Source organism: Tachypleus tridentatus, chromosome 6, assembly GCF_004210375.1.
Source record: "Tachypleus tridentatus isolate NWPU-2018 chromosome 6, ASM421037v1, whole genome shotgun sequence".
Lineage (NCBI taxonomy): Eukaryota > Metazoa > Arthropoda > Merostomata > Xiphosura > Limulidae > Tachypleus > Tachypleus tridentatus.
The window spans coordinates 91,847,286-91,859,344 of record NC_134830.1 but is presented as its reverse complement, the minus strand read 5'-3'; the positions used below and the strand labels follow the sequence as shown (position 1 = coordinate 91,859,344).

Here is a 12,059-nt window from a genome sequence, read left to right as displayed (position 1 = left end):
AATGTTTCAGTCAGTCCCACTATTCGTTGGTAAAAGAGTAGCGGAAGAGTTGGCGGTGGGTGATGATGACTAACTGCCTTTTCTCTAGTCTTACACTGTTAAATTAGGGACGGCTAGCGCAGATAGCCCTCGTGTAGCTTTGCGCGAAATTCAAAACAAACAAAGAAAACAAGTATTTCTATGAGAACATTAGATATTGTCACCGGTGAAAGTGTACGGTGCTTCAAGCGTAGCCAGCTGTTAAAAGAAGTGTACAGGTGCATCAACAAAGAATTAATTTGTTACCTGTGAACGTTGATGAAAGATTCAGTTCCAAACCAGATATAGGACTCGGTACTGTTTATAAGTTTTTAAAACTCTTGTATTTAAATCATTATTTGTAACAACTATTAGTAATAACCATTACTAATATATTGTATTACTTTTTGTTTGTACATTAAAATACATTTGTGCTCAAAAAGAAAAGTGTGTGATACGTAGAATTTTCTAGTGCATAGAAATATTTGTAATCTTAAAATCAAAATTACTTTGCCTGTTTGATAGTAAACCTTTGTATGAGCAAAAAAGAAATATTGAAACTTAATTAAAAAAAATATGATAATTTATATATGAAAGCCTTGTGATGTTTACTGATGATAGGCAAAATGTCGTGAAGATATGTGTACTGCATTAAAGATTATAGTATGAAAACTGTAACAAGCACAAACTGATTACGAGGTTGATATCTTGGATCGAGCCTGCAGTGAGAGAGTAAACTGTTACATAAACTTAAGATGGATATTTAGATTTTTCACAAAGAGAGAAGTACAAAATTTCGTAGTTCTGTTTATTTATTTCTTAATTGCAAAAATAAGTAATATAATACATATATTTAAGCAAAGAATAGAATAATCTTAACAGTACACCAAGGAATAAAGCGAACAAAATGTCACTACACGAAACCTGACGTATATCATAGTTCTCAACTGTGATATTACATAGCTCCTTGTAGCCCAGTGGGAATGGATGGTGTTGACTAGCTTTTATCCTTCTAGTCTGTTACTTCTAATTTAGGAAGAGCTAGTGCACAATACCTGCAAGTAGCTTTGCATTTGTGTTATATTTCTGCTCAAATTATACACAATAAGTAAATGTTATATATATTTAACCTTATGCATCACACATATAACTTTTATGAACTTACAATATAGAGCAGGAAAACTTTTATCTATTGTTTGTAATACAAGATTCAAAATAGAAAATCTGTTCAGCACAAATGGCATTTCCAATGCTATCTAAAGAACATTGATTGTAATACATGGTAATGTGAATAAACTTGGGCAAATAACTAAAAATAATCAAGAAATGGTATCCCCGAATTAACCTGAGAATTTTTTTTTTTTTTTTTTATATATATATATACATGAAGGGTGCCCGAGGTAACTCGAGCAAATCTCAAATGTGGTTAAGAGCATATCTGTTCCTTAGCCTGTACAGAATCATCAGTGTGGAGTAAAAAATATAAAACAACATGAATAATAAAATTCTTTTTTTCCTGAACTGATTGCAGTAGGGATCAGAACATTTCAAAATATTTAACAGTTCTAGTTGTCACTCTTTTCATATGTGTTTGCTTTTATGGTTTTATTGCACTACTTTGTACCAAGTAGAACAGTAATTCTCACAGAGCAGCAAGTAAAAGCTGGAGTTATTGTTTTCAACAGATCTAAATGAAATAGCACATGGCTGAAGGTGAAATATGATGTGCTTAGCTTGACCTCGCAAAATTTTAGATATCTAATTTTACTGAAGTTTTGTTAGCTTGAGATGAAAAGTTCATTATTTCTGTAAGTTAGCCACTTCTATTAAGAAATGTTTAACAATAAAAAAGACATAAAACATTTTTCTCTGCTCGTTATAAAAAACATTTTGATCATCCCTTTAAAGTTAATTAGCAAATGATCATGAGAGAGAACTTTTTGATGAGCTTGACAAATTTATTAGTAACTCAGAAAACCAAGATGTTTATAGTTATGCAGATTTGTGTGATTTGGATACTACAGCAACTTATTTTTGAAATTACATAAAATTCTGAATTGGATAAGTCAAAACTGTCTCGCATGGTACAGAAGAAGAAAGGTTAAAAAGTTTTAAATATTTTATTTTGCAATTAAGGAGTTAAAACTTAGGTAATATCATACTTTGAATTATGAATTGTGTTTTCCTTTGAAGTTTATTCACATACATCTGTATAATAATATTCAGTGTTTGTGTGTAATATAACTCCTAAACTGCTGGTAGCACTGACTACTAATTGGTACCAACCGAATTTTTTCGGTCCCGAGATTTCACAAAGGTAAAATTTTTTATCTCACCACTTGGGGAATCCTGAGATGATTAACAAAAACTTTCGTTTCAAAAATCTCCAATATTATTTATGTAATCTCTAAAACTTCCTAAATACATTTCAAACGTTTGTTTTCAGTAAGGCTTTATATTTTATGTTATTTTCTATATTATAAATATGTGAGGTCTGTCACTTGATCAACTGCAAAACCATCATAAAAATTTGGAAATAAATATAAATTATGATTTTCTTCGTGCTTAAATGATTACATATTATTATAACATGAAAATACAACTGTTTAGTCTAAATAGCTTAAGTATTATAATGATATTTATTTGTGTGTATATTTCCTATTTTTTATTATATTGACCTTCCAGTCAAAACTAGCCAACATTACGTATTACATTTTAAAATGGACCTTTAGTCTTCCCCGTATTTTAGTGGACTAGTATTTTGTAATATATTATCATACTTCAATTATTATACATTATATATGTATACATATTATTACAATTTAGAAAGAAATTAGGTCCCAGCATGGCCAGGTGTGTTAAGGCATTTGACTTGTAATCCGAGGATCGTGGGTTTGAATCCCTGTCGCACCAAACATGTTCGCTCTTTCAGCCATGGGGCCATTATATGTGATGATCAGTCCCATTATTCGTTGATAAAAGAGTAGCCCACGGGTTGGTGGCAGAAAGATAGAGAAGTAGTTATATTTGCGACAAAAAAATTAAATATGCGTAACTAAGTCGAATGGAAGCTTGATACAAACATCTTGGTTAATGCCTTTAAAAACTATAGAATTAATTATTCATAGATCCATATAAAATAATCTTTAATTCTTAAATATTTATGAACAATGGAAGCTCACTGGTGTAATTACTATCTACATACCCGCTTCCTATTACACTTCAATACGCATATTTTGAAATATACATAAATGAAGAGAAAGGGAATAAAACTGTATTAAATAATTAATTATATGTCCAGCGGTTTGTTGTGTATCCTCATTGATTGTAGAGCTTTCTGTAAATTTGACAATAATTTGACTTCTTTAAGAGATTTAGATTAGGTCTAAATCGCTCCTCTAAGCACTGGTTTAAAATACGTCACTCTAAAACTTTTTAATATATATAAATGCAAAATGTTACGTAATAAAACCTACAAACATAAGTTTTATACAGTTATGAAATAATTACAAGCTGCTTGTGCTTATCGTTAAACTGTACTGTAAACTATTGGTACGTTTATAAATATTAATTACATTTGTCAAACTTTATAATTCGAACTTTAGGTCGCATTTTGTAAACCTGTATGGAATTTTATGTGAACAGACTAGGGAGATGTAAATGTTACCATTGAGCTCTTTGCTTGCGATCAAAATCTTAGAAAATTTGGCAAGTGATTTTAAGAAAAGTAATCGGTTATCTGTTGCTTCTAGAAGTGTTGTAGATGCTGATTAAAATACGAGAATTTCTGCAACGTCGAGTTTTTACCGATGAGTCTTTTTTTTGTTTTCTTATAGTAAAGCTACATTGGGCTATCTGCTGAGTCCACCGAGTGGAATCGAACCCGTGAGTTTAGCGTTGTAAATCCGTAGACTTACCGCTGTACTAGCGTGAGGCTCTACTGATGAGAAGAGAGTTAACTCCAGAGAAGGGTCCCTCAAGTTATAACACACTAGCTGCCTCCGGAAGACCAAGTGGAGATCAGAGAGGAGATAGAGTACTACACGAATAGAGTTCTCATTATAACCCAAGTGGTATTATTACTAACTATTTCCATATCTATCTATGTTTCCCGTCGACAAGACGTTCCACAAATTTGTAATTCTTATAAACTAGTATAATCTGCAAACTATAACATAATGTACAATATTTTAATAACACGTAAAATAAATATTATTGCATTCAAATATTCATAAATTTAGCAAATTTTTATCTATTTATTATTAGCATATTTATTTTGAACATTGCATTTATTGTTTGTTTGAAGTTCGGGAGAAAGCTATACAATGAGCTACTTGTATTTTACCCATCATGGGTATCAAAAACTGGTTTTTAGCGTTATAAACCTTCACTTTTACCGCTGCGTCACTGGATGGGAGTTTTAACACTGTGATAAATCTGAAAAAAAAATACTTTGTTATTTCACTTTTGATATATATATTGATTAATTTTAAATATACCAAGGTATTTTATATATTCATAGGATTATCACTCAGTTTACTAATTAATGAGACTGAATTAACAGAATTGGATGTGCTTCATACTGTGTTACTGTTTCTGGTATTCAAGTTGATAACAAACAAAACGAAAACGTATTACAATAATGTGATCAACCTGTTACCTAAAAAAAAAATACAATTTACTGATTTCCTTATGCAAAAATAGTAAAAGTGTTCATATCGATGAAATATGACTGCTTGAATAGAGAGCGCTTATGAATAGTATATTTTGATTGTTTAAGAACAGAGGTAATTGATCTATATTATTTCACGTGTGGTGCCTGAGAAGCTACCCTGGTGCTATTGCTGTTACTACTACTGGCAGACAAAATTAAAATTAAAAACAATTAAAAATACCTTATTAATCTCTTTTATGTAATCTTTAAAATAGCTGGAAAACAACTATGCGTATCTGATACTAATAATGAACATTCATGCGTGTAAATTAGATAAGTGTATTACCATACATTTATATTACACTTTACATAATTAGTTCTGTTTTTGTATTCACTTCCATATAAAATGTAATTATACAAAAATGTGTTAACGATTACCAGTAATTAAAGTGAAGATCTGGTTTATGTCTGAAGATTGCCATCAATCAAATGGAAGATTCAGTTTGTGTCTGAAAATTACCATCAACCGAATAGCAGATCACATCTATGTCAAAAGATTGCCAGTAACGAAGTGGAAGATGAAATATATATGCCATAAGATTACCAGTAACTAACTCGATAAGAATTACGTCAGAAAATTACTGTAACCAAATAGATGATAGGAACTACATCAGAGGACTCCCAGTAACAAACTGAAAACTCAGATCCAAGTCAGAAGGTTGCCTTCACGATGTGCTTAATACTATAGTGAATATCCAGAAACTTGGAAACAGACACACGTCATTCAAGATGAGAATGATACACCTATAAAATTAAAGAAACGGGTCTTTTTGTTTTCGTAACAACGATATGTGTGGTTAAAAATTAGCCAGAGCATGATTCTTACATTCGTTTTAACTTTGAAATAGATCAATGATATTAATGAATATCCATTTGAACTCCGATATTCTTAAAACAACTAAAAATGCTTCAATTGAATTATTAAATTTCTATAAAAAATATAAAACGTATTTTTGTTTTAACTATTATTTACACTTCCGATTTAATCATGGTTTGCCCTGTGTGGAAATCATACTTATGTTGATTTTAATAAATCATTTGGTTTGTTTGCATATAAAGGCAGCGATGTAGCTTAGGAACAAGAAAATTACCTCAACAATTAATTAATCCCAAATTACGACTTTTCATTATCATTCTACGAAAATCTCATTAATTATGAGACTGTTCAATTTAATATAATCTATTTTAATTGTATATATATATATATATATATATATAACCATCATTTTTAAAAGCCAAAACAAAACACATTAAAATTAAATATTAAATAAAATACGCTGCATTTTTCAAAAAGATCCTAGGGAACGAGCCACAACATGGATTATAAAATGCATCCTATGTGTTCGAGGTAACTGTGGAAGTAGGACCCACATTGCAGTGAGAATGCAGTGTCTATCAATCTTAACCTCCAATTCGCTGGTCTCACATAAGAATATTAGAAATTAGGAGAGCGAGATGTTGGCGCTCAAGTCCACAATGTCCTATAATTATATCACCCTTCTTTCTTTTTTTTGTGTGGGAAGGTGACTGCTCTCCCAAGTTAAAATAAGAATAAAAAAAAGATAATTGTTTGTTTTGGAATTTCGCACAAAGCTACTCGAGGGCTATCTGTGCTAGCCGTCCCTAATTTAGTAGTGTAAGACTAGAGGGAAGGCAGCTAGTCATCACCAACCACCGCCAACTCTTGGGCTACTCTTTTACCAACGAATAGTGAGATTGACCGTCACATTATACGTCCCCACGGCTGGGAGGGCGAGCATGTTTAGCGCGACGCGGGCGCGAACCCGCGACCTTCGGATTACGAGTCACACGCCTTACGCACTTGGCCATGCCAGGCAAAAAAAAAAAAAAAAAAAAAAAAAAGAAAAAAAGAAAGATAAACATAAACAGATGAAAAATAAATAATTAGAATAAAATAAAAAATAAGGAAAATAAGGTACAACCATTTGGGGGAAAGTAAGATAAAACTTACCTCTTGAAGTTAGCATTCCCGCCCTCAATATGGTAGAAGCATAAATTAACACGACATCAGTAAAGTGATAGTTTACTGTGACTGTCGTGCTTTTATATGTGGCTCAAACTGTACATTTGCATAAAGTAGTGCCAAGTTCTTAAATGACCTTATTTTTAACTAAAAATAATTTTTAATAAAACTTCTCTTGTTTTACTTTATTTGTATATATTTAATGAATTTTTATTCATTACAGAATAATTTAATAATTTTATCTGAACTTTCTTCATTAAATCCATTAACTAATTTTCGTATCAGTATATCAACATTATTAATAAAACATTATAACTGATTACAATTCTCACAATATCTGAATAACTGCGAAGTTATAATGTTTATGATAGATGTGTATAGCACACTGCTATGTAAGGAGACTAAACCATAAATTGGAAAATCAAAATATTTTCTCTGAAGGGTGACATAGATGTGGAACATTGTGGGCTTGAGCACCTGCATCTCGCTCTCCTAATTTCTAATCTTCTTACGTGAGACTAGCGAACTGTAGGTTAAGACTGATAGACGGTGTATCCCCACCGTAGTGTAGGTTCCACGTCTTCAGTCACCTCCAAAACATAGGATACATTTTATAATCCCACGTTGTAACTTATACCCTAGGATCTAATGTATGCATTCTGTTACATTGGAATCATATTTCATTGTAATTTCTATCGTGTTGGTAAGGCTTTTAAACTGAATATTTGGAATTAACATAAGCGTAAATACATGTTTTAATTTTTACCATTGCAGATTGTTCCATACTCAATAGCATTTTACTTTAGTCTGTTTTGATTATAAGTGTACAAATGATGTACATTATGAGAAAGTTGTCAAACGATTATTAAATAGTTTTAATTTTTTCTTATCACAAGAGAAAAATTTAAATTCTATAGTTTTTATCTAATAAAATTATTAAAATGAATATCAGCTGAATCAAGAAATAAGAAAAATGTGGATAACTAATTAATAATTATATATTTTACAAAAATCACAAAATTAGCTTACATTATTATATAGCGCTGTGCCATTTGGGGGCGAATATCGATATGTGTCAAATTTATATTTGCGAACAAGGTGGATACACACAGTTTTCCTTCTTAAAACGCCCCGGCATGGCCAGGTGGGTTAAGGCACTCGACTCGTAATCCAAGGATCGTGAGTTCGAATCCCCTCACAACAAACATGCTCGCTCTCCCAGCCGTGAGGGCGTTATAATGCGACGGTCAATCCCACTTTTCGGTAGTAAAAGAGTAGCCCAAGAGTTGGCGGTGGGTGGTGATGACTAGCTGCCTTCCCTCTAGTCTTACACTGCTAAATTAGGACGGCTAGCACAGATAGCCCTCGAGTAGCTTTGTTCGAAATTCCAAAAACCAAACCAACCAACCAAACGTAATATACCTAACATAAATATGATAAAAATACAAAATAACCTGACAGCTATCTGTGTAAAAAATTATTAAGCTGCATCTAATGCATAATTATTTAAAATATATGCAAAAACTCTTTACCTTATCTTAAAAATGGTAGAACTTATACAAAACACTTTTATTTTTGTATCGGAGAAAAATCTAAACAACACATATAACAGATTTAGATTAATTTATCTCGGAAAATACTTAAAAAGCACGAAAAATTAACTAAAGCTGAAAACATGAAAAACAATCTATAGCTTTATCTTTTTATTGACGTCTCATTCAAAGCTCACTCAGTCAGAAGTAATTTATGGTGAAATGGCACTTTATGCTCAGCCATAGAGAAACAGAAAACAAGACCGACTTTCAATAAACAAAGAATGTATTGCTCCTATGTATGTGTGTTCGTTATAGTAAATGTATTCTTGCATGCTATATCTCATGTGTTTGTGTTGATTACATCGTTGTTCTATGTAGCTAGGTAAACAGAACTGAACCTAGCTGTAACAAGAAGCTGTTGAATGAAGTATAAAGAAAGTCCATTTGGAAGTATGTGTTTAAACTTATTTACAGAATTTTAAAGGTGCTTAATTCTCAACAAAAGCATGTAGTCCAATAATTTGTGCGATACTTAACATACCCGTACACTTTTATAACTCATAAAAAAATGTTTAGCTATAACGTTATCACAAATTTAGGCTTATATTTCTATTTTTATATCCTTAACTATGAAAATAAAAGTGTGAATACTTTAATTATAACATTATTTGTTCGTTCGACGCAGTATTTTAACTCTTTTTAGTTTAATAGATCTGATGATGTACTATCGAAAACTTTTAAAACCTATTTTATCGTAAGAAATATTACATCTAGTTTTCCTGAGATTTATCCAGCAAATGGTGTTTTAATCTTACTATCATAATGGTTTGGGTTGTAGCATCTTCTATGTGAGTGATCGAATCTTTAAAGATGTTTTAATTAAGATATAATTCCTTTAATAGGTTTTTAATGCACCGAACCTCAGTCTGATCGAATATAGTCAAAATGTTTGAGAACATGTTGGTGCTTTGATTAACGACCTGTCTAAATTAGTCAATATTTGCCCTTTGTTTGCTCTATATACAACTATCTTACACAGAGAACTTGAAATCAATAAAGATTGTTTATGAATAACGAATAAAACAGCTTGCTAATTTTAACTCGTGATGTGTTACGGGTAATAGTAATGTAATGTTGTAGTTTAAAACATATTTAACACACTTTATACTTTTATTTAAATGTTACGAAAAACGTAGTCAAATATGCAAAATTAAAAAAAGATAATATTTTATTTTATTATTGGTATGATAAATAATAAAATATGTATAATAAAATCACCTTACGTTCTGTCACAAATAGATAGATCCCTCTCTTATACAACACAAAGTATGAAAAACAACAGTACATGTTTTCACAACGATTCGTTTGCCTTTTTACACGATGTTACGTAATAAATACCTTTTGCTCAAAATAAATTTAGGTGAGAGACATTATAGGCTCCAACACTGATATTTACCATTTACGTTTATATTTCCTCCCATGTAAATTTGCAAATAGAGGTTGAATATGATGTGTATCCCTGTCTCATTATCCCTGTTTGAATTACGTTTTAACCTTTTCCTCTTTTAATTTGTACTCAATATTTCTTTGTCTGTATTTGTGTGCAACGACGTTTGTTTTTAAAATAAATTGAATAACATTTTCTTTCTATCTTTCTGTATGTGGGTTTGTATATATTCGAGAAACACATGTTACTCAGATCTTACTTTAAACTGTATTAATATATAATGTTAGCTTTTTCTATTTCTTTTTTACTGGGGCTCTCAGAACATTTTATCTTATAGATGCCAAGCAGTTTTTACTTGCACAATGAAAGCTGTGTTGAGATTATTGTTACACAAATGGTCTTGATTATTTTACTTTTACTATCTGGGCAATGTTAGTAAAGAAACTTTTCCTGTCGTTTGAAATCATTAGTTTATGCTTTATGCTTATCGTAGATTATTATTTAATATTATACATTGCAGCATCGAATAAAACAGAATAAAGAAAAAATCATATCTACAGCTGTATGAAGCAAGATGTAGAGTAAGGATCTAGGAGGTTGGAAGCACGCGTTGGTAGCACGTGAAATATATGTATGGTGAATTGTATTATCAAGAAATGTGATGGAAACATACATTGCTTGATCAAAGCTCCTCACAAGAAATGATATCTCGAGACTGCAAAAAAGAACATAATCTGATGGAGTTTGGTATCGTATCAGCAACATGAAATATATTTACAGTGGGTGACTTAAATTATCTTGTCTTGTGGTTTTGGTAATAACAAAGTAACTTTAGTTTATGACATCTGTTCAACTATACTTTCCTTGTGTTGGCGTTGTCTGTTCTAACTCATCTTTGAATGAAGTGAAGAAAGTGGACGTTGATGTCATAGAACAGTAATATTTAAAATGTTTAGGTATTCTATAATACGTTTACAATTTCATCATAGTGTAAAGAGCAACCAAACTGACAAACAACAAAAACAAAAGAAAAATAGATGTAAATATTTGTAATTCCTCATACATTGTAAAGCAGCATAATCATTTAATTTCGAGATATTATTATAAGCTATAAAACAAACGAAAGATTTTCTGTTCTTCTTCAGGACAAACAGATAGTTAAATATTGTCTAACAGTTTATTTCGATAGGCTTGTAGTATTTTGTAGGATCATGTATAATTTAAACCATTTTGACATGTCAAAAATGTTTAGCTTCAATCGTTTTATATCTTGTAACTGTTAATTAAATGTAACGTAATGTCAGTAACATGTTATTTGGAAATACACAAGGAATAAACTGATTCCTGTATTTTCTTTAGTGACGTTTATTATGTAACAAACTGCTTAGTCGTAAGTAATATTATTATGCTTACAGTATTATATTAAAATACTTAATAATAGTGGAAACCTTATAATTTATTACTAATTTGTTTTTAGTGTTTAACAAACATAGCGATACAAAATCTAATACATATTAATAAACCATTCCAAACGATTTCAAAAATATTAGACAAATCATACACAGCATTAAGAAATATTCTGTTTATTTTCATTTTAATTGATTATATTTCTTGTCTTTCGAAGTCGTACCAAATTCTACGATCTTTCACTTGTTTCGAAGTTTTATAAATATTATGTTTTATCCCTAAACTTTTCACTGTATTTGAAAAAAAGAAGTTAAAAACCTTTTTTATAAATATTAAATGAAAATACATAAGATACATAAAATTTTTAATCTCATACCCATAGCAACTTTCCGCTTTAAAACATATTGGGTGATAAAAGTCCATGATGCGATTAGTTCTACATTACTACTGGTGTAGCAGCTAATGCCACTGTAGTGTCATGAACAACTGATTTGAACGCCTACCAGTGCTATAAAGTATTGAACGATATTTTTATAATGAATTGAAAGTGAAGAATACTTGTTATTGAAACAAAATTACTTGTTAAAATACACGACTTATCATTACTACTTTCCGGCAAATTTGTGCAAAAAGAGCATCACTAATTAAATACTTATAACTGTAAGACCTGATGTGCCGTAAATACAGTATCCATTCTTTTTCTTCACTTCGAGAAACTTCCTGTATACTATCAATAACTAATTATTAATAATGACTCATTGACAACGCATTACGTATATGAAGAAAGGTAGAAAATATGGTCGAATGATAAAGAACCATTACTAGTATTTCATTATGACTGAAAGGAATTAATATTCAATAATGGTGAACTTTACGACCTTACAACAGAATGCTTTAACCAGTAAACGTTTTTGGTTAATATAGCCTTTAAAATTCAACCTTTTCAAGTTTTAC

At 30.7% G+C, this 12,059-nt stretch overlaps 1 protein-coding gene across 1 annotated transcript in view; it reads left to right on the top strand.

Annotated features, from left to right (window-relative positions):
• The window catches only part of LOC143253041 (ras-related protein Rap-1b-like), a 58,541-nt gene extending 54,318 nt beyond the window's left edge, over window positions 1-4,223 (top strand). The window contains exon 10 of the mRNA XM_076506131.1: window positions 3,855-4,223. The gene's annotated coding sequence lies outside the window, so the exon portion shown is untranslated. The remainder of the gene's footprint in view (window positions 1-3,854) is intronic.
• Window positions 4,224-12,059: the final 7,836 nt, after the last annotated feature.